General features: G+C 38.8%; 1 long non-coding RNA gene across 1 annotated transcript in view; it reads right to left on the bottom strand.

The window, feature by feature from the left end:
• LOC126272326 (uncharacterized) overlaps nt 1-21858 on the bottom strand; it is a 40775-nt gene extending 18917 nt beyond the window's left edge. The window contains exons 1-2 of the long non-coding RNA XR_007549210.1: nt 21703-21858; nt 7914-20829 (exon numbers count right to left, since the gene is read on the bottom strand). This is a non-coding gene — a long non-coding RNA (uncharacterized LOC126272326). The remainder of the gene's footprint in view (nt 1-7913; nt 20830-21702) is intronic.
• Nucleotides 21859-25131: the final 3273 nt, after the last annotated feature.

The following is a 25131-nucleotide window of genomic DNA, read 5'->3' as shown; positions in this document are numbered from 1 at the left end:
TCTGTGAATGCTACTTCTCAGTATCTGTTACTCTTGACTGATTTGTCGCAGTTACGAATCGCAGTTAACGAATCTAGGTCTTGTATCCATCCGCCCTCTACCACTGCTGTTTTTGCGACTCCTGCCACTTCTGCAATTTCTGTGACTCCTGCGATTTATCACCGTATGAAACAGTTACACTTGTCTACACAGAAAATTGCATCTCAACAAATCTGTCATTAGCAAGTACCGGGAGATTAAAAAAGTCAGTATAAATTTGAGAACTGGATAAATCAGGGAATAATGTAGATAGAGAGGTACAAATTGACGCACACGGTTGGAATGACATGGGGTTTTATTAGAAAAAAAAGTTCAAAAAATGTCCGACAGATGGCGCTTCATCTGATCAGAATATCAATAATTAGAATAACAATGTAAGACAAAGCAAATATGATGATATTTACAGGAAATGCTCAATATGTCCTCCATCATTCCTCAACAATAGCTGTAGTCGAGGAATAATGTTGTGAACAGCACTGTAAAGCATGTCCGGAGTTATGGTGAGGCACTGGCGTCGGATTTTGTCTTTCAGCATCCCTAGAGATGTCGGTCGATTACGATACACTTGCTACTTCAGGTAACCCCAAAGCCAATAGTCGCACGGACTGAGGTCTGGGGACCTGGGAGGCCAAGCATGACGAAAGTGGCGGCTGAGCACAAAATCACCACCAAACGACGCGCGCAAGAGATCTTTCACGCATCTAGCAATATAGGGTGGAGCGCCATCCTGCATAAACATCGTACGTTCCAGCAGGTGTTTATCAGCCAGGATGGGGGATGACGCGATTTTGTAACATATCGGCGTACCTCTCACCCGTCACGGTAGCAGTTACCGTACAAAACCAGAATTACGCATTTCCTAGAAGAAAAAAGACCCGATAACGGTAGATGAGGTAAATCCAACCCATACCGTGACTTTTTCGTAGTGGAATGGAGTTTCAACGACAGGCTCTAGGATTTTCGGTAGCCCAAATTCTGCAGTTGTGGGCGTTGACAGACCCTCGGAGCGTGAAATGAGCTTCGTCGGTCCAAAACATGTTGCTCAACCAATCGTCGTCATGCGCCATCTTTTGAAACGCCAACACCGCAAATGCCCTCCGCTTCACTAAATCGCCAGGTAACAGTTCATGATGCCGATGGATTTTGTGCGGATAGCATCGGAGGGTACACCTCAGCGCCAACTAAACAATAGTATATGGAATGCTGGTGCGACGTGTGACTGCACGAGAGCTGACTTCCCCGTGCATAGACGAACCCGCTAGAGTCTCCATTTCTTCCTGAACTGTCGCAGCAGCATTACGGCTTGTGCTCGCTCGGCCAATACGGGGTCTGTCGTCTGAACAACCCGTGGCTTCGAACTTTGAAATCATTCTCGCCACAGTTGCAATTGTCAACGGACCTTTACCCGTTCGAATGGTAGTTACTTGGCCATTGATTTATCAATTTGCTGCCCAGGACTTCTCCCATCTATCCACTGGAGAGCACATGACGACTCGTGTTGTAGTGACCAATTCATGTCACTGCCCCAGCATTAGGCACACAGGCACCTGTCCAGATAGGCTTTGAACAAGGCGGACTGGGGAAATTTCACCTCTGCTATCACCACTGAATCTCCCCCACATGGGAAAATCGATGTATTGGTTGAGCAGGTGACTAACACTATTGTTTCTGCAGCAAAAAACGCGATCCCTCGCTCTTTAGGGTGCCCAAGGCATAAGGCAGTCCCTTGGTGGTCACTGGAAGTCGCTGAAGCAATTAAGGAGCGTCTGCGAGCGCTACAATGGCATGAATGGCACACTTCCCTGGAGCACATATTTGCTACCTTATCAAACAACAGAAGAAGTAGTGCTTGGAGAGATACGTTTCCACCATTAGGTGCCACACATCGCCTTCCCAAGTCTAGTCAAAGATCAAACTTCTTTTTGGGTACCAGGCCCCAATAGCTGTCCCCGGTGTCACCATAAATGACGAGTTATGTACTGACCCAAATGTGATTGCCGAGCACTTTGCTGGAGCCTCTGCATTGGAGAATTACACCCCAGCCTTTTGCACACTCAAACAGCGGCTGGAAAGGAACGTCCTCTCATTAACTATATGGTGCCGTGAATCCTATAATGCCCCATTTACAGAGTGGGAGCTCTCAGTGCCATTGCACATTGCCCCAACACAGCTCCTGGGCCTGATCAGATCCGCAGCCAGGTGATTAAACATCTCTCATCTGAGTACAAGCGACATGTACTCATCTTCAACCAGCTCTGGCGCCATGGTGTCTGTGCATCGCAATGGCGGGAGAGTAGCATCATTCCGGTGCTCAAACCCGGTAAGAACCCGATCAATGCGTATAGCTGCGGAGGGCAGGGGTCCGCATTGCTGGGAACCAGGTTCCCTGGAGGGCAATGCAGATAGCAGGTGTAAAGCTTAACAGTTGCCATAGCTCAGCCAGGTGGTGGAAAAACCCCGCAATCCCACTGGAAGATGATATCGTGAGACCGGGAAGGCATGGAACATTCAATGAGGCAGTTTAGGCCTCAGAGTCACCTGCTGCCACCAACTTATTACCTAAGCAGTATGTATCCATTGTGTCTGAGGATCTGGCAAGTTCTAGGTCCTCAGCGGATGCCCAAATCTCTACCCTACCCTCAGCCACAGAGCTTGTAGGTAGCGGTGATGTGGGTGCCACTGCAATTTTGTTGGTCTAAGGGGTTTTCTTTTTGGATTTCTCTAGCTGCCCCTTAGTTTTCCCTGGCTGGGAGGACTTCACTTGCTCAGTCTCTGGGACAGAGGAAGGGGCATGAAGCCCTACAACCAGCTGCTTTTGGGAAGAGAAGTGCAGAAGACTTACGCTTCTCCAACTTAGAAGTGGGGACGGACGTCCCCGACGGTTTGGTGGGTGGTGTTCCCGAAGTAGGTGGTGCAGGAGCAACAGAGAGGGAAATGGCGCCCCCCCCCCCCCCCCCCATCAAGGGGGCAGATGTAGTCTTCCGGCTCTGAGAGATGACCCGGGCTGGCGGAGCTGATGGTGGCAGAACTGTTGTAGCAGCGGCGTAAGATGAGTCATACGCACAGGATGCAGGCGTTCAAATTTTCTCTTAGCCTCAGTGTAGGTCAGTCGGTCCACGGTCTTGTACTCCACGATTTTCCTTTCTTTCTGGAGAATCCTGCAGTCAGGCGAGCAACGCGAATGGTGATCTCAGCAGCTGAGACAGATGGGAGGCGGGGCACATGGAGGATTGGGATGTGATGGGTGTCCACAATCTCGGAATGTAATGCTGGAAGTACAGAGGGAAGACATGTGGTCAAACTTCCAGCACAACATAGAGGGCATGGCTTTACATCACAGTGGCATACCATCACCTTGACCTTCCCAGGTGATGTATCACCCTCAGTGGCAACCTGATTATCCTTCAGACCCACGTGGAAATGGCAAACATAATGTACACCTCACCGCTCTAAATTGGCACTCAGCTCATCGTCAGACTGCAAAACAAGGTCCTTGAGAAATATGATACCCTGGACCATATTTATACTCTTATGGGCCATGATGGTTATAGTAATACCCCCAGTTTGTCACAAGTGAGTAACTCCCGTGACTGGGAAGAGGATGCTGTTTTAATCAAGACTGACCTAGATCTCATTTTGTACAAGCACACCACCTTCCCGAACTTGTACTCTAAATGGTCAACCAAAAACTGAGGCTTCATCATCGTGACAAATTCCCCACCAGCTCTCGAACATACAAGGTACCAGGGTGAAAAAGATCCGCTGCCATCCTTAGCCTGACATTCCTCCCATGGTATGGCCAGGGAAGGGAACAATTTGGGGTTGTACTTCTGTGTGTTGAATGATCGCTTAGGGACTGCTGGTGTTTCACCACCAGCAAGAGATGCTGGATTACGCTTCATCGCGTGTAATCTGCCCTGATGCCACCCACTCTGACCAGGGACCCTCACCACAGGTGCCACCAAGCCACAGCAAATGCCACCTGGCAGGATGGTCATTGACGGGAGTCCTGATGCCCCAGAGGGATGGGTATCTACCCCTTGGCTTAAGTGGGGAGTTAACAGTGCAGGCATCAGCAGAGCAATCCCTGTGTGGTCGGGGGGCTACAACCAAAAGGGTACATGGTGGCCCCACCACAAGGGACTGGCTACCATGCTGGATATCATGTGCAAAGAAGTCCATGGTCATCGTCAACGGAGAAATCTACACTGTATAGTGCATGGTGGGAAATGCACCCAGGAAGGTGTCCTCGCCCAAGAGATGGAGAATGGACAGGACTGCAATGCGACGGCGAGAAAGTGGGCTAAACATCTAAATGCACGATGGGCACAGGGGACCATCACATAATGGCTGAAAGGTGTGAAACTCCTTTTAGTCGCCTTGTACGACAGGCAGGAATACCTTGGGGCCTATTCTGACTCCCTGACCCACAGGGGGAAAGCCTTGATGTGCACCACATGTGCCACTATGAGCTCTGCAATCCTGAGAACTAAGACAAATGGCAACGCAATAAACAGCCACACAATTCAAGGGCTTTTCAAAACCATAAAATCACCAAATAGACACAACTACGTTGTGGAGGTCAGCAATAAGACATATGCCCAACTGGAACAACTTCAGTTTTGACCTTTTCATCCCCTTCAACAACAGGAACATGAACAATCTGACAATATATACTGTTTTCATACAAAATCTGGATCCATACATGACACAGAAATCTCTCCAGTCTATCCTAAAAATTCTCAATGTAAAGTCGTATCTTACAGCGACAACAATGTGGAGATATTAATCTGCAGTGCTGAAAAGCATCCATGCAGAGGGTATGAGCTTTTAATCAAGATGGCGCCGATGGGTCAGTGTAATAGTGCAGCTCTCTCAAAAAAGCAATCGTTTAGCAGTGCAATGTGCAAGGAATGTAAAAAACGTGTTGTAAAAGGAATTCTGTGCGTAAAGTGTCGCTTCTGGCTACATGAAAAGTGTGCAAAATTGAACTTAAAATTCATACATGATGATTTCTTGTGGTGCTGCCAGGATTGTTTACGGACCTGTTTAAGTGAAGAAAAGGCTGATCTCCAAAGTGAAATGTCTGCAAAAGAAACTGTTATTCAAGTGCTGCGGAAAGAAATTGAATCCCTCAAGGACAACTTGTTAGCGTTACAAAACGAAAACAGCGAACTTCTGCACCAAAAAGTCTGTGACTGCGGGGACTACATCGCCAGAAACGATGAAAATCGGCGGATGCGGAGTGATACAAGTTGTGTTTCAATAAACGGAAATAAGGCACCCTGTGAAACAATAAAAGGGCAACCAGAAGTATTGACGCTTAGAAACGAATATGTGGATCTTATTCGTGAAGAAAACTGCGAACAAATCCCGAAAAATGATAGATGCAAACAATGAAGCACGCCATTTGCGGAGGGATACAAATACGAGTTCCCTGCAAGACAAACGCTTCACGTCACGTAAATTAAAGCAAAGTGCAGACTCAGTAGGCATAAATACTACGTACAAATTGACAAGTGAAAAGTTCGAGAACAAAAGATGTCATAATAATAAAAAAGTAGCTGAAAAGCAATTTCTCACAATTGGCGATTCCATATTGAAGAATGTCGTAGTGCCAGCTTGTGAAGTTGAAGTGCGCCCAGGAATTAGGTCCCATCAGCTCAGTAACTATTTTAAAAACATTACAAATTCAAGAGAAAACATCGAAAAAGAAGCGAACAAAAATTACAAAGCCGTTTTCATCCATGTTGGGACAAACTCCCTCCGAGGATACAGCGAAGAGGAAATCATTAACGAATCAAGAAACATAATCCGATCAGCCAGAAAAATTTACCCCGCTACCAGGATAGTGGTCAGCGGAATCGTAAACAGGAGGTCGGTGAGTGACAGTTATATCAATCGAATCAACTGCAGAATAAATGAGTGCTGTGACAGACTAGGTGCTATATTTATAGACTCAAATAAGTTTTTGGGCAAGGAATGCCTAGCCAAGGATGGACTGCATCTAAATAGACTAGGATCGATGACCCTAAGCAAAATGTTTATGGATGTTTGCAAAATCATTAAAACTAAGGGAAACTAATATTTACTGGAGGGGATGTAAAAGAAAAATGCGTGTTAGCTGAAAAGAAAACTGCTGAAGTATGTCTTCGAAAATGTATGCTTAATACCATTAAAACAAGCGAAAATCCTTATTTGATGCACTGGAATATAAATGGCTTAAATTCTAAATCTTCCAGTAGCCTAGGCTACAAACTCGATGAGTTACAAATCCTTCTCTCAGAATGTAAAAACATAAAAATTATTTGTTTAAATGAGCATTGGCTTAGCTCTAATACAATAAATATTTTAAATAAAATTGAAAATTTCAATGTTGCAAGCAGCTATTGCAGGGAGAAAAAATCTCACGGAGGTTGCTGCATACTCCTGGACTCTTCTATAAGCTATGAAGCGAAAACAGATTTTAATTTTTTAAATGAAGATTGTATATTCGAAAGTTGTTGCATAGAACTTAAAGACCTTAATATGTTAATTATTTCAATTTATAGGATTCCAGACAGGGCTTTAGTGACACCATTCCTCTCTAAATTCCAGTGCTTGCTAAACAAACTAAAGAAAGAAAAGAAAAAAAATTGTAATAGCAGCAGATTTTAATATAAACATTGCAAATGACAATAAAGAATCAACAAAATTTATTGATTCAATTAAAAAGTCTGGTTTTAAACTAAATTTTTCGGAGTCCACCAGAGAAAATATTCACTCAGCAACATGCATCAACAACATTGTAACAAATTATAACTTTGATAATGTAAATAAATTCTGTCTAGACTTAGGTCTTTCTGATCACTCTGCCTTGTTTGTGTCACTACCAAAAACTGACAAACATAATATAAAGAAGACTTGTATCAAAAGGAGTTTCAATAAAACAAATATTGAAATATTCTATGAAAACCTAAGTAAAGTTAAGTGGTGTTTCAGGGATGGTGATTCAACAAATGAAAACTTTAGTACATTCTTAAAAAGTTTTATTGAAGTATTTAATGAAACTTTCCCGCCAAGATCATATTGCAACAAAACATCAAGTAAGATAAAATGGATCACACCAGGAATAAAAATATCGAGTGAGAGGAAAAGGAAGCTACACAATCAACTGAAGTACAACAAAGATCCTGATTTTGTAAAATATGTTAGAAACTATAAAACTATTTTCAAAAAAGTTGTGAAAGCTTCAAAACAAATGGCAAATAACAAATTCATTCTAGGGCAGAAAAATAAAACAAGGGCAGTATGGTCTGTAGTTAAGTCTGAATTAGGTGTCCAAAACCATAAACAAGATATCTCAGAAATCAAACTTAAGGAAAAATTGGTTGTAAATCAAGCTCAAATATGTGAGTGCTTCAACGAATACTTTATAAATGTAGCACAATCTGATTTAGACATAGCAAATTATGAGCAGAAAGTAAATAGTTTTGGGTTAAAAGACAATACCACTGAATGTCTTAAAAAATTCAACACAGTCTCAGCAAAACTTGTTGAAAATATCATACTTTCCTTGAAAGACAAAAACTCGGCTGGCTGGGATGGGATACCCACCAAAATAATTAAAAAAGTTTACAACGTAATAGCTCATCCTCTCTCTCTCTCTCTCATAATAAACAAATCCTTTGAAGACGGTTACTTCCCTGATCTCTTGAAATATGCGGAAGTAAAACCATTGTATAAAAAAGGTTCAAAAGATGATATGGGAAATTATCGCCCCATCTCTATACTTCCTGTCATATCAAAAATATTTGAAAAAATTGCTGCTTTACAGATACAAAGCTTCATCACACAGAATAATATCATTTCACCAAACCAATTTGGCTTCCAACAAGGCAAAAACACAGTAGATGCAATAAATGAGTTTATTGAAAAAATTACTTCATCACTAGATAGGAAAGCTAAGGTCGCAGGAATATTTTGTGATCTTACAAAAGCATTCGACTCTGTAAACCATGCCCTCATGCTTTTCAAACTCAACAGGTATGGAATAAGGGATATTGCTTTGAAATGGTTTGAATCATACCTGTCGTAGAGGAAGCAAAGGGTAATAATCACATCAAATGGAGCAGATTACTTCTCAGAGTGGAAAACTGTCACACAAGGTGTTCCTCAAGGCTCAATTCTTGGACCCATTTTATTCTTGTTCTATGTAAATGACTTGCCTCTCAATATAAATACTCATTTAACTTTGTTTGCAGATGATACTTCTGCCCTAATTGAAAATGAAAATTCTGAAAATGTACCACATTGTGTCATGAATACGTTAAGAAACCTGGAAACATGGTTCAGTCTAAATGGCTTAAGGCTAAACATTTCAAAAACCCACATGATGAGTTTTAAATCCAAAAAGTCAAAAACTGAAGAAATCTGTATCACTCACAACAATCAAAAAATGAAAGAACTTGACTCAGTCAGGTTCCTGGGAATAAACTTAGACAAAACTTTGAGCTGGAATTCTCATATAGAATATCTAGCAAATAAATTAAACAGCCTTGCTTTTGCAATGGAAATTTTAGCCTGTGCCACTGATATGGCCACCAGGAAAATAGCGTATTATAGCTACTTCGAATCAGTTATTCGATATGGCATAATTTTTTGGGGAAACTCTGGAAACGTTACACGGATCTTAAAATTGCAAAAAAGAATCGTTCGCAACATGTGCTCTGCACAGCCGAGGGCATCATGTAGACCATTATTTAGAGATCTAAAAATATTAACTGTTCCCTCTCTATACATCCTTGAGGTGATTCTTTTCCTACGCAGGAGAGCTGATCTATTAAAAAAAAAATCATTTTGAACACTCGTATGACACGAGACATAAAGAAAACTTTATGCTCACCTCTCATCGCTTAAAACTGCGTGCTCAGACTCCTCAGTATATAGCCATGAAAATTCACAACTCTATAAAAGGGTGTGGCATGATGAGTATGAAGGTAAATATTTTAAAAAGCAAGTTACATGATTTTCTAATTAAACGATGCTACTACTCTGTGGAAGATTTCATGAAGGATGAAGTGATACTTTGAACTGGATCCCTAAAATGGAATAAAAATTTCTGATAGTTATAGTAGATGTAAATGCTATAAGTTTGACAAATTTTAAGTAAGTAAATTCTTCACAAAGTATTACTGTAAGTATGAAAAAATTGTAAATAAGCTAATTGTAACCTTGACGTGTCTCCTGTACATCAGACATATGTTCTGAAATATTGTACGTTATGAGATAAATAAAACACATTTAACATTTAACAACAACTACAAAAACCTATGCATTAACACAGATTCTAACACAAAATGCCAACTACTTACAATTTGCATGATCATTAAGGGCACTGATTTCAATATTACACAAGAGGCAGAGGAAGAGCTGGCCGAACAAAATTTATACCTGCCAAAGGGCAGTTAAGGCTGGACTCCAAGGATACTGGGTGAAGCTTCCCTGATATAAGTCACTACAAGAGACCTGTCAAAAGTAGATAGTTTACTCAGTGAACATCTTGAACTCAATACCACCATCACAACCAATCCAGTGCTCCAGATGTTAGGGCTTTGAACACTCCAGAGAAAACTGTAACCAAAGTCCCAAGTGCGGTAGCCGCATGCACACAACCTATCTATGGAAGCACAGTTTGTGGTTTTCAGATATGATGAAAACTGGTACATGCATTTCCTCATATTGAATGAATTTAAAGATGCTGAGATTAACTGCTTTTCTCCAGATGAATCACCATTCCCATCCTGGGCCTGTAGGAAAGATGCTGTGCAAGTCCCATTCTCCAATGTTATATGCAAGGTCCCATCATTCCACAAACATGACAATAAATGCTATGGAAAGATCTGATCTCTCATCCTAAAGTGAACTTATTTCATTTCTGGATCAAGACGTCATGGAAAACAATGTTACATGCACAGTAGATGATGTGTATTTATTACACTGAAGTGCCAGAGAAACTGGTATAGGCGTGCGTATTCGAATACAGAGATATGACAACAGGCAGAATATGCCACTGCAGTCGGGAACACCTACAGAAGACAAGTATCTAGTGCAGTTGTTAAATCAGTTATTGCTGCTACAATGGCATGTTATCAACAATTAAGAGTGTTTGATCGTAGTGTCATAGTTGACGCATTAGTGATGGGACACAGCATCTCCAAGGCAGCAATGAAGTTGGGATTTTCCAATACGACCAATCACGAGTGTACCGTGAGTATCAGGAATCCTATGAAACATCAAATCTCTGACATCGCCGAGGCCAGAAAAAGATCCTGCAAGAACAGGACCAACAACGACTAGAGAATTGTTCAACGTGACATAAGTGCAACCCTTCCATAAATTGCTGCAGATTTCAATGCTGGGTTATCAACAAGTGTCAGCGTGCGAACCATCGAATAAAACATCATCGATATGAGTTTTCGGAGGTGAAGGCCCACTCATGTACCCTTGATGACTGCATGACACTAAGCTTTATATCTTGCCTGGGCCCATCAATACCGACATTGGACTGCTGATGACTGGAAACATGTTGTCTTCTCGGACGAATCTCATTTCAAATAATATCGAGCGGATGGATGTGTATGGGTATGGAGACAACCTCATGAATCCACGAATCCAGCATGCCAACATGGGCCTGTTCAAGTTGGCGGAAACTCTGTTGTTGTGTGGGGTGGACACAGATGGTGTGATATGGGACACCTGATACGTCTAGATACAACTGACAGGTGACACATGCGTGAGTATCCTGTCTGATCAGCTGCATCCATTCATGTCCATTGTGCATTCCGACCAACTTGGGCAATTCCAGCAGGACAATGCGACACCCCGAACATCCAGTATTGGTACACTGTGGCTCTAGGAATATTCTTCTGAGTTTAAACACTTCCACTGGCTGCCAAACTCTGCAGACATGAACATTGTTGAGCATATCTGGGATGCCTTGCGACATGCTGTTCTGAAGAAATCTCCACTCCGTCATATTATAATAGATTTATGAACAGCCCTGCATGATACATGGTCGCAGTTCCTTCCAGCACTACTTCTGACATTAGTCGAGTCCCTGCCACGTCGTTTTGCAGCACTTCTGCATGTTCGCGGAGGCCCTACACAATATTTGGCCGGTGTACCAGTTTCTTTGGCTCTTTAGTGTAAAATTTCCTTCCTTGTACTTTAATTACTTTATGAGACTGTTCTCTGCAGAATCTCAGAGTCTATATGCCATTATAAGCATAAGAAATATTGATGTCTCTCAGTACTGCTTACATCTCATTTCATGCCCCTGGCGTCTTTCTAATTTACAGTAACAGAATAACAATGTGTCACCACACTGAAAATGACTGATAACTAATTTCAATTCTCACACCTGTTACAGTTCTGACATGTAAGGACAACCACATATATTTCACGAAGAATTGTTCTAAGAATACATATGGAGTCTATTTGCTAAGCTAGGAGAGAAATCTGGTGAGCAGCGTTGTGCTTAATGTTTGTATCGTATCTCTCAAACTATGATTCATACAATGATAAAAATTTTGTAGGTATCTTCAGTTGCATATGTGGATCCTGTCTTCAAAATGTGTTGTAAATTGAGTTACTAACAACAAGACAATAAATTTAAACATTTTGCATGATTCATCGGTTTTTCACTCTTCTCATTGTTTATGATGATATAATATCTCCTGAATTACGTGCCATTCACACATATAATTTTGCAGTTACAGTAAGTGCTGTATGTGCTTACTGTCTGCAAAATGTGTCGCAATTACGGTTATGACTAAAGTAATAATAAATTATAATGTCATGCCTCTTGCAGTACGTTTACTGCAAGAACATCAGAAAAGAAGTAAGCGATGAACTTTTTTTACTTTCATCATTTTGTATTATTCACAGGAAAAAATTTCATATATGCTTTAAACTTAGTGATTAGTCTAGGAATTCATGTTATGAGCTACACTTCTTTTTCACCCCCGTCTACACCCCTTTGATAGGTGGGTGAACCTTATCCCAACAGTGATTGCTGGTGGTTTATTTTTTGCCAATGAATAAAGCAAGTCAGGATATTATTCTCTGCATGTAAGGTTGCTACCAGATACATAAACATTTCAGCAAAAAAACTTCAAAGCTAGTCAAGTTTTATTTTTTTTTAATGGTGTCATCTTTAAGTGAAAATAAGAGCTATTAATTGTGATGTGAAATGCTTTGCACTATTGTAAAAACTTAATACTGGTACTAAAGAGTTGCAGTGCACAGGCCAATATCTATACTGTTTCCCTGTACAAAATAGTGTTAAGAATATCACCAATTTAAAGCACGGCATGGAAAATGAGTATTTCAACATTTTTTATAAAAAATCAAAATGTTGAACCCCCTTTTTGTATGTTACACCAACTTAGTAGCAAGGACTTTATGTACAAAAATCTGAGAGCTGTAGGTTAACTCATTACTAAGTAGTAGATCTCTCAGAATATGGAAATTGGTGCCAGATTAATGATGAGTAAATACTGATGAGACATCATGAAATGGTCAACTGATCACTCACTGTGAGATTTCATGGAATGAGCCTGTATTGTTTGGATACAGTATGATGAGCTTTCTCATAGAAAATGAGATCTCCAAAGAGTTGCAGTACTACTGAAGTACATATTGACTTAGTTCTGAAAAATAACTAATGTCACAATAAGTGTGATGTTCTTGAAGTTGTAACTGCATACTGTATATGTGACCCCACCATCAAAAGCCACTCTGAAAACAAATGCCAGGAAATTGAATACATTCTCTATCCTGTGTTGACCTCTGCTCAATCAATAATTAAACACTCTTCCTAGCGAACCCTTTGGGTATGGGTCTGGATCTGGGAGGGCTTCATGAGGTTTGAGCCTATTGCAAATGTGTCATCTGTTACCTACGCAAAAGGAGTAACCACTTTGCTTTTCTCTGGTATCAATGTCGGTTATGGAAGTTGCAGTTCATTTTCAATAACCTTATTCGTTCCGTCGTCTGAGATTCTCTCCTGGCATTCCAAACTGGCATACTGAATTCTGTAGTGAGCATCTGCAATAGCCATCAAAACAACAACACATGTTAGATAATAGCTGTGTTGATTGAAGCACCAGAAAACAGTGGAAGTCTGTATTGTGTGTTTCTTGCCAATTGCATCAATGCAGTGGATGAAATTAAAGTTTAAATTATACCTGTTTGCAGTTTCTCACCACTCTTCCTCTGCACTTGGTATCTGCTTACAATACAAAATATCAGAAGCCACAAAGCAACCACCTTCTCCCGTGGCAGACAAAGGCGACCTTCCACCAGTACACATACAACACACCGATAGCTCCATGGGTAAGAAGTGCAAACTAACCTTGCACAAATCATTATCTTGCATTTTAGTGCAAAGACAATCAGTTAAGGGCACAGCCTAGAATTCCATGCCACAAATGGCGTGGACAGAGCGTCAGACACTACATCGTCACAAAACCAATTTCGTGTTTCTGTTGCTTCTTTGGACTTGATATGACGTCACTGGCCAAAGTTGATGGTTAGCATCAAGCACCCTGGTTTGTCCTAATGATTTATAAAGAGAATTCTATCAACCAAAATGCTTCTGAATTTAACTTTGGTTCATGGGAAAACTGCAATTCAGTAATTCTGAAGCACACATTAAATAATGATGTCACTGGTCAAACGGGTGATGAAATGGAAGATATTTATTTAGTTTCTTTTGCTGCTATTAAAATTGTAGGTGCAAAGCCTATAAAGTGCACTATTGGACAAGTTATAACAGTAGACATTGATGAATAAGAAGTGATCTCCTTTAGAAAGAACAAAGCAGAACAACCAATTTAGCCTACATTTAAAGGTGGTAAAAATGCACTGGTAAAATGATCTCACATTCTTCAAATTCATGTTATGCCAAATATTGACCACTGACAAAGAATTCAGTAATTCCAAAGAAGCATTGCCTATCGAACACATGAGCTATGAACAATATATATTGAATGATGAAATACACTAAATGCGCAGCTGTTGTGATGGGAGATATGGAATGTTTTGTGATTGCAATGGAAACATCATGTAGCATTTATTGGAATGAGTGAAGCTGTTGGCATCTCTAGTCTCAAAACTCCTACCTGGCGAAACTCAATTCCTCAATTGTTCAGTGTGCAATCTTATTTGGATGTCTGTTCGGAATACAGATTGCTGCCAAATGACGATTTCAGGAATTGTGTCAAGTGTCGTGGAGACAGCCGAGTGAAACTTCATAAGAATGGCGTGAATCCCAATTTCCCACTTTAATAGTACTGTGGATGGTGTCAGAAAATGATACTGACAAGGAGAACACATGGTTTGGTAACTGTCATCTTACCATTGAAAATAGCATTATTTTAGTCTAACACTGGTAAGATAACACATACTACACAGTACCACCTCCGAAACTAAGTCATTGGAAAACATCATTTGGAACTGCTACAGGTTCTGTCAAGAAGTCTGCTACTGATAGTCAAGAATGACAGCATTCCTATCAGTGGACAAAACAAGACAATGAAAACAGATGAATTACATATAGCTAATTAGAAATACCAGAATGGACAAATACTAAAAAATGAAACTGAAGCACACAAAGATCTTCAGAGGCATTGAAAGGGAATGTTTAAGTGCTTCATAATTCATGTAAATTTCAGGGACACGAAAACTTGAGTGTCTCTCGTAAAGCACTTCACCTTGCCAAGAACCAGAGAGTTACCAGACAGATTTTATTTTCTACAACACAGCGAAGAAAAGTTTCCAACATGAATCTGTAAATCATTCTGTGGAATTTGTCTCTTTGGATGTGTCATTCGTCCACACACAGAATATAAGAATGCTTGTGGAAATCTGTCAAAGTGTTGATTAAAAGAGAGGTCCTAACAGGGGAGAGGGATGTACTATACCTCTTCCAGTAACTGTACATACACAAGTCGCAGTTTCATGGGGAAATTCAAACTTCTGAGACTCTCCCAGTATTCCTGAGATGTGTATCTAGAGTGTGCCCAGGTTAAGGGAAACAAGGACTACTTCAGGTGGTGCACGAAACCCTTAGAATAGCCCATGAATATGACACTGCTGCCGAGTCATGTAAACATGATTACTAGTTTCATTTGTAACTAATGATAACTTAGTAAACATTCGTCTTTTGTCACTGCTCTCGTCAACACAAAATACAGTATCTATGTTTGTGTAGTTGGTATATATTGTCCGGGGCCTACATGTTTAATACACAATGATTCTTGGAAATTAGCACGAATTCCATTCCCTGGCTTGGTCATAAATATTTTTCGTCTGATCTACTTATATTCAAATATGTAAATTAGTTCAGAATGGAAACCTATATTTTTCAAAATAAAAACTGTTTTGTAGTAGTCCCATTGCACCACTTGAAAAAATAGTTTTAATATTTAAGTACCAGATAGGAATGAAAAACAAAAGAAATTAATATCCAGAAAGGACTACTGACTCAAGAGGCACAAAAAGTTTAGGAGTCCAGTTGGTTAAAATAAACACACATATTTTACCACACTATTTTAGATTTTGCTAAAATTTAGTATACTTATAGTGGGGTGCTGAATCTAAGAAAAATTCCAAATCTCAATTTTTTATCTCAAACCATTCCTGAAATATGGTTATGTAAACTTTTCAAAAACCAGCCAAAAATGTGCGAACGGACTTTTTTTAAATTGCCATAGGAGCTGCTGTAATTGAGATAGAGGGCTGGGAAAGGTGTCATTTTGCTTGCTCTATCCACGAATATACAACAAAACATAGCTTCTAATTAATAAACTTTTTCAGAATACTAATTAATATTTTGATTTAATTTTTTTACAACAGTACATATTTGAAAATTTTCAAAATATTCTACTTCATACTGTTGTAAATACGGCAAAATATAAATGTGGGATGATGATGGGTTCATTGTTAAAAACAGTTATTCTGGACTCTTGCTTTTTTTCACTAACAGCCATAGTTTGAGGAAACTGACCTTTAACAAACAGGAACTTCATTAAAATATACTGAAAGGTAACTATAAAAAGTATTAGAAGTATCAAAACATCACCTTATTAAAACAAAAATAATCATTTTTATAGCTGATTGCTTATTTTAATTTCATACAACTCAACTAACAGTATATTAACTGATAAAACAAAAAAGTTTGAACATTTAACTACAAACTGAAATAAAGTATGAAAAAGTACAAGTATTTACATAATAGTTCAGGTCCATGATGTTTGGAATGAAACTAGAAAAAAAAATTAATACACAATGCTTGTTTTTGAGTAACAGGTATCTCTCTATACATAGCTAAATTTAACACGATAAGTAATTTTGAAACAACTTTCTATAAAACACACGTTAACAGTAACCTCAGACAAAAATTAAGTTTTGAGTTGAAAGCAGTTTCCCAACAAATTGTCTTGGAACTTCACAGATTACATTTTAATAAAGCCGACTGGGTTTGGTTTACATCACGTTCAGTAAGAATGTATGTTCTCCCTGTCGCAGTAAATGGATTTACATTTGTGGACACCCACAACGGATAGGACATCTGCTTGATGACTTAGCTGGTCCACATGGATGAAAAAAAGTTATTTTCACTTCATCGAGTTCTTTGTTTTGTACCCACCCGAAGCCACCAGTTTCTGCCATATACAGTGGTGACATAGCCTGATACATCTTGTAACTTCAGTTTGTCTGGTGATGTAGTTACTTCCCTCTCCCAACTCTGCATATCACCTGAAAAATAACTAACTATTAATTTTGATGTAGTGTTGGAGAATGAAAGTTAATGACAGTGGCACATAAAGTGCCCTCCGCCACACACCATTGGGTGGCTTGCCCAGTATAAATGTAGATGTAGAAATTGCTGTGTTCCTTTGATTGTCAATGCCTCTTCAAGCCGGCTTTTTAATAATATTTCTGAAGCAGCATAGTCTTATTGAGTGGAATATGCAAAATCAACACTTGTGAAATGATCCACTGCCCAATCTCGTTGGGTTTGGATCTGATTTTAGTATGGCCTTTGCAAACTTACACGAGCTGCCAGTCTCTTAACTGAACATCCTACTCCATCAAAAGGCCCTTTCCCAAGTGTTGTGGCTGAAAAGTGCCACTCAGATTTTATGTTGAAATCTTCCTAACAAAGGCAAAGGTTCAGGAAGTTTTTCTTATTTTTGTACTGAGCAGCAGAACCATCAGAATAATAGTATATATTTTTGGAAGTTTTGAAATTTATTTGTTAGATAGGAAAAGCTTCTGTTGAAAGGCGTAAACCACAACTGTATTGTGCTCCAAGCAATCTGAAACAATGACAAAGCTCATATGCTCAATTTTGTCTTACTGTTTGTAATATATAACAAATGTATGAACGGTAATCTGTTGTCTTGTCTCTGAGCTTCATCCTATAGAACTATACTATAATTTTCCAAAAACTCACATATGATGACAAATTCAGATTCCATAAGGTTTTCTCTTGTGGAGACATCTTGCTACAAAAGAAATCTATGAATTCTTCAGAAGTTTTCTGAACAATTTCCAGATTACAGCAGTCAACTGACATCCACTGTCGAAACTGAACTAGATCAATTACGTTTTCATTAAAGAAGTCTTGTAAAATTTTACGTATGACAGTTTCTCCTGGGCAATATTCACAATTTCCCATGTTGCAATCAACTGATGATGGTTGCAAAGCATTTTTATAATGCACTGCTTATAATTGTTTAAGCTGCTGTTTGTTACTGTATTTAGTTTGGCATTTTCTATCATTAATTTTATGTTTTAGTGAGTTGTGCACACACAGCAAATACACAAAGTTTCAGTCTCAACTCGGCAAATTTAGAGAAACCTATTTTTATGTTAGGAAACTTGTCTTTAAAACACTTGTTTCTTTAAGGTTATACAAAATAAGTATTTTTGATATTTTTGTTTTACTTCCACTTCTGTAATTATCACACAATCTTTAACACCTGGCATTGCCCAGCTAACTTCATCATTTTCATAAAATGAATGGACAGTTTCTGTTGGTAAACACTTCCCTGGTTTTGGGTTTGGACCTTTCAAAACTTTTTTTGGACTGCCTAACAATGTAATTAGGAGCATTAAATTCCCTCGTTATTTTCCTGACACCCCACTTTTCAGGTGAACTTTTAAAAACCATTAGTTTTTTTGCTTACTTATAGAATTATTACAGTTTGATTCGATTTTTTGAAGAATGGATTCGTCAGTATCAGTATCTGATGAAGCTTCAGCAGCAACAAAAAGTTTACATGTCACTGATTAGATTTTTTCCACTTCTAATTTACTGTATCGTCTAGATCTTACTTCTTTCTTATCAATTGGGTACTCACCTAGTTCTTTAACTGATGTGTTAAGTGTTTGAACAACCAATGAACTTGCAGTGAAGTCAGGGTCTTGGTCTGGGATGATTATCTCTGATCCAGAAGGACCTTCTTCAACACTTATAACTGATGGGTTCTGGTTTATTTTTCAATGTGGTTACATATTTCCTACATTTCCCCACAAATCCTGCCACCATTAGCTATTTGTGGATATAATTTGAGCATTTATGCTGTGACATTCCTCAGTTTTTTCTGTCTCTAATAAAATGATTTGACTTCAACGGATTACAACACTGCACTCTTACAGCACTCCACTTTTTATTTGGTTCCATATTGATACAAAAACCACTTACAAAGTCTCCTTCAATTTATAGATTTACTTGTAAATGAACTATTAAATATACTTGATACAAACTGGTCAACACAGAGTTAACAACTGATTTGCACAAAAACAACAGTGCACAATAATGCTATAGGCACACTAAGCCTTAGAAGGTAACAGTCGTATATCCTCTTAACAATGGCTCCAGTCTCTCAATGATTGTACAGACGTCAAGCACTGTGTGTGTTTCAACGTGTTCACAGCCTGCTGCATACATAGACGGGAACACAAGCATGCTCAGCCTTCACACAGTGGCTAAAGTCTGTGCTAATGAAATGTGCTTTTTAGGACCAGAAGTATTACATCAACAGTCTACTTCCAAGTTTTTCACATCTTATTTAAATCTTAGCTATAGGTCCCACACTGAACATTTCGTTTGCCGGTTAATCGACTATTAGTTTAAACTGTAAGAAATTAAAAAAAAAGCAATCAATTATAGCAAATGTTGTTTGGTTTTGTTTCAAGAAAGTGATACTTTGATATTTCTAGTACTTTTTTAATTACCTTTCAGTATATTTTACTGAAATTCCTGTTTGTTAAAGGTCAGTTTGGTCAAAAAACAAGAATCAGGAATAATTTTTTTAAACAATGAACCCATCATCCCACATTTATATTGTGCCATGTGATTTATAACAATATGAAGTAGTTATTGAAATATTTTGAAAATTTTCAAATTATGTACTTTATGTAAAAAAATTTAATTAAAATATTAATTAGCATTCTGAAAAAGGTTATTAATTATAAGCTGTTTTGTTGTATATCACTGGAAAGAGCATGAAAAATGCTGCAAAATGACACCTTTCCCAGCTCTCTAGCTCAATTAGGGCAGCTCCTAGGACAGCTTGAAAAATGTCCGTTCACACATTTTGGCCAGTTTTTGAAAGGTTTACACGGCCATATTTCAGGAATGGTTTGAGGTAAAAAATTGAAATTTGGTATTTTTCTTAGTTGAAGCACCCACTATAAGAATATCAAGTTCCAGCAAAATCTAAGAGAGTGAGGACAAATTTTTATTTAAAGTGTGTTGATTTGACATGGAATTACCCTTTCACAAAATTTTTATACTATGCCCCACCTAAGGTGGATTTTACATCCTATCTAAGTCCCATTCCATTACACATGTATTTGTATTCATTTACACAATAGTAAATGTCAATATAATCTTATTTTTCTAAAATTATATTTAGAGCAATACCATTTTATGGTTACACTAAGAGTTCCTGTTCCAAAGTGATCCAACTTTTGAAATGTAAAATTTTTAAAAAATTTAATTTTACACCGATGTCGAATTCTATTACACACAACGGCCCTCATCCCATATTGTAGTTAAGTCTTATTAAAGAAAACACTACACATCAAAAAAATGGTGTAAAAGTTACCTACTGGAATCACCTGCTCTCTTCACTGAGCACAGTGCACAAGAAGACGCAAAAATACCATTGGAAATGATTGATATCAGTGTCAACAGACTATAAACATTTGTTTAACAATACGAACAATGCTCACAACATGGCAACTTTGAAACTGTGTAAGAATGTGCTGGAACAGTTTCACTGCAGTAGATTTTTCAGTGATTGTCCTCTGTCAACACACATTCTTTGCAGGTAGCGGTTTTCTCTCTCAGCAGTTTTTCCTTCTTTCACTAAGAAGTTTGTTATTCTATCATTTTTGCTGTTTAAATGTACTGACACAAAGCGCAATTAACTTGAAGCTTCTTGATTAAATTGAGAAAAGATTCTGGAGCAAGAGACATTACCTAATGAAATAGACTGCATGTATTACATAATCTGTCTAAAACCACAATGAGATATCAGACAAATAATGTGCTGCTTAACACAGTATACAGATGTCCTAAAGACAAAATATGTGGTGGGTACAATACCTGAGGTGCTCCACAATCACTTACTGCAGAGATGAGTACTGTTCTTCATTCAGAGCAGCTGGTGTTGTAGGAGCAGATCACTGTGACAGCATGACATTTCCCTGTCCAAGCAGAGGAGCAACCTGCAACAGTTAAAATCATGCACCACAGTTATAATCTAAACAAATTAAGAATAATAATGGAATTCTACATCCATACTGTCCACCTTACTACTTGGTATTTAACAGAAAATTAGGCATATCGTGTCACCCAAACCACAACATTACAGTAAAGAGCTAAACAGCACGTAATGTGGAGGAGAGTGGGTGAAGGTATAAGATACTTGCATAAGATGAGGCCAGAGAACGATATTCCGCTTACAATTCACAATTTAACTTTTGCTGTTTACAAAGCAACTTGTGGAACAATTTCAGTTTACGTTACGAACATCTGTACCCAACTGCTGCCCACGGCATACCAAGGCTTGTCTGCTGCTAAATACGGGACAGCAGTCACATGACGCGAAAGAATACTGTCTATTAATTGCGCAGGCGTAACGCCTAAACATAACCACTTGGTGTACAGTACAAGCATCGTGTGGCACACTGCTACTGGAAATACCTGAAATGTGGTAGTTATATGCAAACCAAATAAACACAGTACTTGCGTTACTACCTAATAGGTGGACGTTGTTTCATTACCGGAATCTTAGTATCTGTGGTTGTTTCACCATGAACGTAGACTCTCTACATGTCATTGTTGAAAAACTTCGTCACTATCTATAAAGAAAGTTCTTTTATGCTGATAATTCAAATTTACTGGGTGTGAAATTGCTTCTATCATTCGGATAATTCAAATTTACTGGGTGTGAAATTGCTTCTATCATTCGATAAATTCCTAACTTTTATCTTCCGCAAAATGATTTGTTTGAATACTTTATTGAAAGTAATTTTATATAATGCGGCAGTAACTACATAACACCCTATAAAGTAAGAAAGAAACAACGAAAACCTTACCACAAAGGCTAAAAATCAGCTGCTTTCAAACGCATACAAATCACTATAAACTTTTCTACACACAACTAACTTGGAATGGCATGCCGCTAGCCCGCTGACAACAAAACAAATGCTACCACGCCAAAGATTTTACATGAATCGCCCACAACGTGGTCTCTGGGTAGGGGTGAAAATCAGCACCCACTAGTGCGCCTCCAGTTCGACTGGCACGAAAACTTGCACATGTATTCCCCTCTCCATCACCCTCGTAGAAGAGTGTTTTCACACTAGCGCTGTATTCAAAATGGCATCACGTGAAATACGTCGTGCAGGAATAATCGTGAGTGAACAGATTTTAGTTTAAGATCACCCCGAAACGTTAGTGAAAAGAACATATTCTCACAAATATTGGGTACGAAAATGGATTTTAGATATTATTTTTGGGGTGTCTGACACGCCAATAAAAATGTTGTTGGAAGGGGACGAAGCGTCGCTCGAAAAGTAAGTGGAGTAAAACTGTTTTTGATTTCGTTTTGAGTTACATTCCCCACTTACTACAGACGCTGGGTACACACACAAGGGCTGACATGGCAGTTCACCTGAAGTTATAAATAACAGTGAGATGACAGCAACTGTAGACCACGTTATTACGGCTGTAGTATGCTTACAGATTTCCTATAAGCACAATTTATAAACTTTTAAGTACAACAGTTTTGCTTTGTTCTTACTTTTACCGGTTATCAAGTTCTGTAAACATGCTTTACCTCATTTTATAACAACTATTTATACTGTTCAAACTATTTGTTTTGGATGTGAATTAGGTCAACAGTAGATTTAAATGCCCGAAGACAAAAAATAATTTTCTATTTCCACTCCATTGCAATATGTACGCACAATGAAAAAAAGCAAAAAGTTATCACAACTGTGATAAAATTAAAACACCTTTATAATATATGATCTGTGGCATTATGAACCTCTGCAAGTCCATTCTCATTAATAAAAAATTAATTTCTGATATTCACGCACAATCAATGGGGATAATTTTGCGAATAAAACAGTCTTGACCAATTAATAAATATTTTAGAGCGCATTTCATTTCCTGTCTTCATCCGATATCTGCCGTTAATGCATTTGTACTACAGCATCAAGCTACAAAAGATTAAAATTAAAAGGTAAAAGATATTTATAAAAATTCACTGACCTAAAACCTAAGATTCATTGATATTTAAAAAACCCTGTACCTACTTGGGGCGTCAGTTAACAATTTGCCTTACAAATTTATGTATGCTGCAATTTTACCACCAGTTGGCACTAATGTGGCAACATTACATCCAAATTTCATATATTTTATTCCCCTCTCTCCTCTTTTGCCTCCTCATACTTATAAGAAGACAGGCACTCTGTAAATTAAAAACTTCCAAACAAAAATGATAAAAGTAGAAAACATGGTGTACATGAAACTCTTGCATACTTATAAAATCAGCCTTTACAGATGGCAACAATTACCCTTTGTGGAGTTCATCTGAATCTGACAATCAGTTATCACGAGTATATTGCACAGTAATATCTATACAACAGACACATGAACTTTTGTAATAAATACATGTAACATTAACATGATATTGTCAGTTTAAATTTGTTACTTTATAACAGACATTGTAATCTACTTAAGAACCAACACACTCATTGTCAAGAAATGTAGACGTCGTATCCACAATATATGAACACATAGTAAGTAACCTTCTCGAGTTTATTCCCAAAAAAAGCTACAGTAATGCTGACGGTTTACTGGCCTGTCATCACTGGGTTTGACACCCTAGCACCAGATAACTACAAACTAACAGAGTCTCCTTTGTGAACCGAGAATGACACTTATCTTGGATCTGTGCACTGCTCGTTTACACAGCTTTACTGCATGCAGATGACAGCAGCTCACTGCATATGTTGTCTACAGTGGCCAACTTTTGTACTGTCATCAAGTTCATCAGCATTCTCAGATAGTGACAACTCATGTGTGTGTATGCTTGAAGCCACTGCAGACAACCATATACCCCCTGCATCACTCATCCAAAGAGTAGAAGAGCTACCAGAGATCTCTCAAGACGACCACTTGGAAATCATGTATCTGTATCGTGTGTTGCGGCATCAGATAGCATTGAAACGTTTGTTTCATTTGTAGACACAGTGACAACTGGTACTGATGAGTGCACTTTTAAAATAACAACTTGGTACACAACATGTGCTATACACAAAACACAAATTAATGAAGGTAATAAGAACACAATACTGACAGTGTAGATCTAAACTCTCCCTGCCGGAACTGTCACAATTAATAAAATATTCCGGGCTATTATGCCATGGTCGAATGGATTTCACTTTAAAACCCGACGTTTCGTCCCCATCTCAGGACATCATCTCAGGAGGACATTTCAAGGGGGATCGCAGCTTTGTCGAATGTCCGAGCTTTGTTGAATGTCCGATTCACACCCTGGCTCGCTACTGACTCCAGCAAAACTCCACTTTGGCGAGTTTCCTCACACTAGCGTGACATCATATGTTCTGAATATGCGAAAGCAATTGGCTGTTATCGACTGCTGTCGTCCACTGTTAGTATCATCCCACGCTGGAAGACTGGTACACGTCTTCTTCAGCACTGGTATACAAATTTCAATCAATTTCACACCCTCCTCCTTCCTATTGAAATTACAGCCAGGTGTTTAACAATCTCTATGGCCTCCCTATATAGCTTTTCGTGGTATCCGCTTGAACTGCCAGCACTTGAGTCCTATCAAAATGAGTGTGGTGGTCTCTTGGGTGTAAAGCATGTTTCGCAACAGTTGATCTGTCAATCTTCCCTCTACTGCAATTGACCCTATGCTCTTTGAGTCATTTTTTGACACTTCTTTTTGTAGTACCCACATACACCTCTCAACAACTACACGGAATGCTATAAATTTCAGCATTTTCTGGGTGTTGGCGAGCACCCTTGGACGTTTGTATGTGATCTTGTATCTTCCGTGTGGGTAAGTAGATTACCACTATGTTTGGCTTTTTCAGGAATTTTCCTATGCTATCAGTCACGTCCTTAATAAATGACAGTAAAATTTTTAATTTCACCAGTGCTTGAGCACCACTATGATTTCTACGCACTGGTCTTAACACTCTTTTCACCTCAGCAAAGAAATAATCATTCTTGACCAATGCAATGGTGAGATGTTTTAATCTTATGTCCATCAGCTCTGGTTCGCAGATTTTCCTTGCTCTTTCTGTAAACTATTGTATAATGTCTTGCTTTTGTTGTGGGTGGTGGTTCAAATCCCAGCGTAGGTAACGATCTGTGTGCATGGGTTTCCCGTAAACTGTGTGACCCAAGTTACCATCTTCTTTCTTGAAAACTAGTACAGTAACAAAATTTAATCTTCTGCCTGCCTCCTCCTCCTCCTTGGTAAA

This window comes from Schistocerca gregaria, chromosome 5 (assembly GCF_023897955.1).
Source record: "Schistocerca gregaria isolate iqSchGreg1 chromosome 5, iqSchGreg1.2, whole genome shotgun sequence".
Classification (NCBI taxonomy): Eukaryota; Metazoa; Arthropoda; class Insecta; order Orthoptera; family Acrididae; genus Schistocerca; species Schistocerca gregaria.
This window is presented reverse-complemented; position numbering and strand designations above follow the sequence as displayed.